Here is a 7,335-nt window from a genome sequence, read left to right on the forward strand (position 1 = left end):
AAGATGAAAAACAAATCATAATGGAGTTTCCACCATGTGTCGCAACCTATCATAATCTTATTTAACGTTAATGGCAACTGTATAAAAGAGCATTGTTCCCCATTTTTCAGATGAAAGAACTGGGCTTAAATAAAAATATTCAAGATCCCATAGTAATCAAACTATATGAATGGAACCCACATCTGTATGATTCAAGAACCTGCCCCTCTAGATAGGAGAAGAGGGTCTGATAAGAACAGATTATTCCAGAATATAAGAACTATTTGTATGCTGTTTCAGGAGACTCTAAACAAACTACAGAAATGTGATTACTCTTCAGTGACTCAGTAATGTTTTATTCAAATTACAGATTTTTTCATTATTTCTTGTAATGATTTTTATGTCCTACAATGGAAACTTTCTCATTCAACACAACCAATGTTAGCTCACCAAAGTAGGAATTCTTGTTCTAGTTTCTGCTTTTACTGATAAACCTTCCTAAGACTATCCAAGTAATCTCCTCGTTTTAACTATAAAATGTTTTTCACAATGTGAGAAAATTCTCAAGTATTAATGAGTTCATTCATGTGATGTCCTTTGAGTTCCTTGAAAGAAATGGCTAAGTATAAGTGATTTTATTCTCTTTTTTCCCCTTCATTTGACATCCTGCCTGAGCTGACTGTTTGTGGCTTGTTGAGTCTATTAATTTCCAGAAAAATGAAGCCACCCTTCAGTGCCCAAATAAGAACAGAGATCAGTTAATGATTTAAATCCTACTTGTAGCCTTCTAGGAATAAAGGGAGATGTTTTAATTCATAGTTTAGTGTGTATGTGGATTGGGCTCACACAATGATGTCAGATTAATTCAAGAATTCAGACGCTATTGGTAAGAGCAGATGTTGTGAACATTAGAGAGAGAGCCCTGATGAAATTTGAGAGGTACGCCTCAAGCTTCCAGAGCATAAACTGAAGTGGGGGGAGCGGACTTACCATTAATGGACCCGGCAATATTCCAAGTAAACATATTTAACTTTATGAAGCACTGAAGATGCCACAAATGTGGTGACCCAGAAGACAAGCTCAGATGAAGAAATATCTTTTTGACAGGGGAATGGTTGTTTGTAAATGGATTTTAAACGTACTAGAGAATGTGTCTTGTATTTCATTACTTTAAAAGCTAATCACGTAGTTCCTAATTAACAGGAGAGAGTCCCTCTAGGTCAAAACAAGAATTTAAACTCAATAACTGGAGTTACTAATTTTATTTTCTCAACTTCTTTCAGCTTCCTTTTACCTGTTCTTCTTCCTGCTTGGTCACTGGGCTCTTCAGGCTCTCCATTTCTACTGGTTTCTTGCTATCAACATCTAAACATGATTGATGTGTCAATTGTCTAAAAAGCAAACAAGCAAATCCCTCTCAACCTCATGACCTCTCCCACTGATCATCTAATTCTTAATAGTCAATTTTTCTTGAAAATATTTTCCTTGTGCTTTATACATAATAAATACTCAGTATGTATTTGCCTAATCAAATAATGTTCTATTAGTACTTAATAAATTTCATTACAACACTTAATGCACTATATCATGATTGTTTCTATCTATACAATGTATCAAGATTGTTTTCAGACATAGATGATCCCAAATCTGTACCTCCAGCCTGTTCTTTTGCCATATAGTCCAATATCATACATGTATGATTACCTATTAGACTTCACCTGTGTGTCCCACAGCACTCCACACTAAGTTCATCCAAAACTGCCTTTTTTTTCCCTCCAAATCGATTTCTTATCAAGTCTTTCCTATCTCAATGAAAGGAAGCCCCATCCATTTGGTTTTCTAAGTCTCATTATTTAGGAGTTATCCTTTATTCCTCTTCACATTTCACCTCCAATATTTAGTTAACTGTTACATATTGACAATTTTCGTCCCTAATTGCTTCTTGGGTCCACTCATTTCCATCCATCTGTCTTTATTATAGGCCATACTACCACTATCTCCCTGGATGACTGGGACTGCTTTGTAGCCCACCCATCCAGTCTACAAATTGATTTAAAGTGAGCCTTCTAAATAAAAATATCACTCTCCTGGGGCGCCTGGGTGGCTCAAAGGGTTATGCCTCTACCTTGGGCTCAGGTCATGGTCTCAGGGTCCTGGGATCGAGCCCCACATCGGGCTCTCTGCTGGACAGGGATCCTGCTTCTCCCACCCACCGCCTGCCTCTCTGCCTACTTGCGATCTCTCTCTCTGTGTGTCCAATAAATAATCTGTGTGTCAATAAATAATCAAAAAATAAAACCACTCCCCTGACAAAGTCTTTGCCCATTGACCTTACAATAAATTATCAATTCTTTACCAGAGTTTGTAAGTTCCCACCTATATCTCTAGTCTCACTCCTCATTTCTTCCTCCTAGACGAGACTGTTGCAGAGTGACACAGAGATTTTTACCCCAGTGTTTGAGCATGACACATTCTCATAGTCAGACCTTCATCTATCCAAATTCCTTTCTCTGGAACATTTTCTCCCATTCTTAACATCTTCTGGGAAATCCTTAACATCTTCAGATCTCTGCTTCTTTCTGGAAGCTTTCCCCTGGTTTGTATAAACAAGTTTAGGTTTCCTTCTATACATTCCCATTAAACCTGGTATTTCTTCTGAGTTACTACTCATCAGACTTTATTTTAATTATTGTAAACTTGTTTGTCTTTTTCAATAGAGCTCAGAATTTGTAAGAGGATAAAGCATGTCTTTTCCTGCTCTCACTCTATCCTTAGGTTCTAATACATGCCCTACAATTAGTAGGTATTTAATAAAATTTGCATGTAAAATGAACACATCCTAAATAAAAACATCGCTTAAACACACAGATTCTTTATAGTTAATCCTATCCTTTCTTTATATCAGAGAACACAGACTCGACTCTCCTGGATAGCATAACCATATAATTGTTCATCTACATTAGGACGTTTTTGACTGCACAGGGCATAATATTAATGAATTATGAGTCAGTGGAATCAACTAAGACTGTTACAGGCATACCAGGAAATACTACCCTGAGAGCAAGACAGAGAACATAAATAAATAAATCACAAGAATGTCTGGGCTTTTGGTTTTTGGTTTCTTCAGCATGGAGGACAGTCTATGGATCTGGAAGAACCATAGAGGTCTAAGCAATTGTACCATATTGGAATAGAGAGCCAGTCTTATCAGATCTTCTGATCTATCAAGAATAATAGGAAATCTTAATTTTATCCAGGTGTTTTAATATTGGAAACTAATTTCAAAAGAATTAAAACAAAATATTTTAAGTACTGACAAGAGATAAAACCTGAAATATGTAATCACCTATAAAGCTCAGACACTGACATCAGTATTAGTGCATGGGAACAGGGTATTCCAAGTATGATACTATTAATTACTAAGGTTCCGAACCTATAAGGAGGTTCAGAAAGTCTTAAAAGGGGGGCCAGGCATTCAGAATATTGAGAGAATACTCAAAATACCTAAAAGCATCATAATACTCTAATTTAGGAGCGCCATAACTAAATATCAGTCAGTCCTGGTATCGATACAAGGAATACTTCATGAGGACCTCTAGAGTGTCTTTGTTGAAACCCAAATAATTGAGTTGCTTCCACAGTAGTATATTGATCTTTATTTTTCTACTCACTCATTACATGATCACTCCATAAACACTGTGTCCGATTTACCCCTAAATTAGATTTTAAAGTTTCAAAATTTCATGAGCCTTGCCTCCACTACGGAGTTTTACTGATCATTTGCAAAACAGGTACCATTAGCTGCCAATGCCAAAATCATCAGTTGGGGAATAGAGCTTGGACTGGAAAGATTTAGCACAGCTTCCACCTCACCATTCACAATTCCTAACCCACAATTTGCCCATGAGTAGTATCTAATCGTCATAGTTTGGTCTGCAAGCTCTTGCTTAATCTGGTAATAATGCACATGGAATTGTTTCATGATCAAGGACTGAATAAGTAATTTTCCAAGCTGCTTGTGTTATTCATATTCTCCAAATGTATATAAAACAGATTTACAGATGATTATGCTAAAGATATAATTAAAGAATGAGCCACAAGGAAACTGTGAGATCATCTAGCTCAGTCTCTTCATTTTACAGCTGAAGAAACTCCACCTGGGGAGGTTGGACACTTTACCAAAGTCACACAACCTTCCAGATGTGATGTTTAGGAGCCACTAAAGTATTTGTGGGTGACAGAATTTCAGCATATGGATGGGGAGGAGGTTACAGAATTTGGGAGAGGAGTTTAGGAACCAGAAATAGTTACTAGCTCATTAACAAAGATAGACTTTTCAAAGAGGCAAAGTAAATTGCCAGTGACCTAACTACAAAGCAGAGGTAGACTTCCTGTGAAGACATTAAGGCCTAACAGCCATCTGAGAAACAAGATGGCATCCACCAGGAAATGCCTTCAACCACAGATCCACTGGATTGTGGAGTTTTTCAACTTTGTGTTATTATGTATGTAATTGTGTTTTGTTTTGTTTTTTTCTATCTCAAACTTCCTACTGAAGTCACTCACCTCCTCCCATTTCCCCATATCCATTTGCTTTAGAGCTCCCCTTTGCCTTTGATTAGCATATTCCTAGCCACCATGTCCTAGTACTCCAAAGAAATGCTCCACTTTCTTTAAATTTTTCCATGGGTTATGCCATTTATCTCCTCACCACTATTGAAACCTGAGTTTGCTGTGACTGCCTCACTTCCCTCACAAACTTCCTGAGTGAGCAACTTTTATTCTCCTCCCCAGGGCTCACTGGGTCATCTAAAACCCAGGTCATGCCAACCCTGGATTCCTATCTTCTGTCACCAGATTGATCTCCTCTCAACGTGTGGGCATCATCCAATCCACGGAGGGCTTGAATAGAACAAAAAAGTGGGGAAAGAAAATTTCATCCCTTTTGCTTCCTGGCTGTCTCCTTGATATAGGACATCAGTCTTCTCCTGCCCTAGGACTGGGACTTGCACCATTGGCTGCCTTGGTTTTCAGGCCTTCGCACTGGGACTTTAATTACACCCAAAGCTTTTCTGAGTTTCCAGGTTGAAGACAGTAAATCATGGGACTCCTCAGTCTCCATAATTTCATAATTCCTCATAATAAATCTTTTTACATACATAAACTATTGGTTCTGCTTCACTGGAGAGTCTTGACTAATACAATCATCTAACAGAATAGTATATGTTCATTCATGCGAACCTGCATACTTTAAAAACTATGGCTAACATAATACTTAGTGGTGAAGTCTAAATATCTTTCTCCTAAGGTCAGAAACAAAGCAAGAATGTTCATCTTTCCACTTCTACTCCACATCATACTGGAAGTCATAGGTGGTGCAAGCAATTAATAAAAAGAAATAAAAGGTGTACAGATTGGAGAGGACTAAATTAAACTATTTTTAGTTATGATTATGTACATAAAATAATATGAGGAAACTGACAATCATTTGCCACTTAAGAGTGTGTTTAGTTAGATCATAAATTACAAGGCTATCTAAGTCTAGAATCACTATCTTTGAAACTATATAACACTGAAGAAAGAATCGAAGATTGAAATAACGGAGAAATAAATTATGTCACTCATGAACTGGAGAACTCAATATCATTAGAATGTCAATTCTCCCCAAACTGATCAATAAATTCATTACAAACCCAAATTCCCACAAGTATTATTTTGCAGCTATTGACAAGGTGATTTTAAATTTTATATGGGAAGGCAAAGGAACTTTGGAAGAACAAACTTTTTTATTTTTTTGAGATTTTATTTATTTATTTGGGAGAGAGAGCACTAGCAGGGAGAGGGACAGACGGAGAGGGAGAAGCGGGCTCTCCACTGAGCAGGGAGCCCAATGTGGGGCTCAATCCCAGGACCCTGATGGACTGAGCTGAAGGCAGCTGTTTAACCAACTGAGCCACCCAGTTTCCCAAGAACAAACTTTCTTGGAAAATAAAACCACTCATGGGGTGCTTGCATGGTTCAGTCAGTTGAGCATCCAACTCTTGATTTCAGCTCAGGTCATCATCTCAGGGTCATGAGTTCAAGCCCCATGTTGGGCTTCCCGCTCATCAGAGAGTCTGCTTGAGATTCTCTCTCTTTCTCTCCCTCTGTCTCTCCCCCTGCTTGTGCACACACTCTTTCTCTCTCTCAAATAAATAAATCTTAAAAAAAAAAAAAAAGAAAATCGTTCAGGTTGAGTATGATTTGACTGCAAGACTTACTATAAAAGCCAGAATAACAAATCAGGATACAATTGGTGAAAGAATATGTCAATGTAACAGAATAAATAGTACAGAATATACCATATATGTCCCTATACATACAGTCAATTGATTTTGACAGGTGCAAAGCCAATTTAATGGAGAAATCATAGTGTATTTTACAAATGCTGGTAGAACAATTAAATACACATATGGCAAAAGAGTGAACTCGATACATACTCCATACCTTATATAAAAATTAGCTCGGGGCACCTGGGTGAAGGCATCTGCCTTCAGCTCAGGTCATGATCTTGGGATCCTGGGATCTAGCCCCACATAGGGCTCTCTGTTTAGCAGAGAGCCTGCTTCCTCCTCTCTTTCTCCCTGCCTGTCTCTCTGCCTACTTGTAATCTCTGTCTGTCAAATAAATAAATAAAATCTTCAAAAAAAAAAAAATAGGCTCAGAAAGACAAGGGGAAGTCTATACAATTGCTTAGTTTAAAATAAGGAGAAAATGAGTTATTATTTAAAGACTGTACTTTGAAAAGAATTACATATTTAACTATATATGTAATTTTTATATATGTGCATACATAAGTATAAAATTGTAAATTTGGGGGCACCTGGGTGGCTCAGTGGGGTAAGCCTCTGCCTTCAGCTCAGGTCATGATCTCAGGGTCCTGGGATCTAGCCCCATATTGGGCTCTCTGCTTGGCAGGAAGCCTGCTTCTCCCTCTCCCACTCACCCTGCTTGTGTTTGTTCCTTCTCTTACAGTGTCTGTCTCTCTCAAATAAATAAATAAAATCTTTAAAAAATATTAGCTCAAAATAATACATAGACCTAAATATAAAAGCTAAAAAATAAAACTTATAGGAGAAGAAAATAAAAAAATTGTGACTGTGGTTAGACAGGGATTTTAGATACAACAGAAGCACAGCCCATAAAAACAATTATAAACTGACCTTATCAAAATACAAACCTTGCCTTTTTAAGAGAATGAAGAACAAGCCACATACTGGGGGAAAATATTTGCCAATCACATATGTGACAAAAGGCTTGACCCGGAATATATAAAGAATTCTGAAAATAAGAAAACAAACAGCCCTTTTTAAAAAA

The sequence above is a fragment of the Mustela putorius genome, unplaced genomic scaffold (assembly GCF_011764305.1).
Source record: "Mustela putorius furo isolate JIRA1106 unplaced genomic scaffold, ASM1176430v1.1 tig00003834_pilon_pilon_pilon, whole genome shotgun sequence".
In the NCBI taxonomy this organism is placed as follows: Eukaryota; Metazoa; Chordata; class Mammalia; order Carnivora; family Mustelidae; genus Mustela; species Mustela putorius.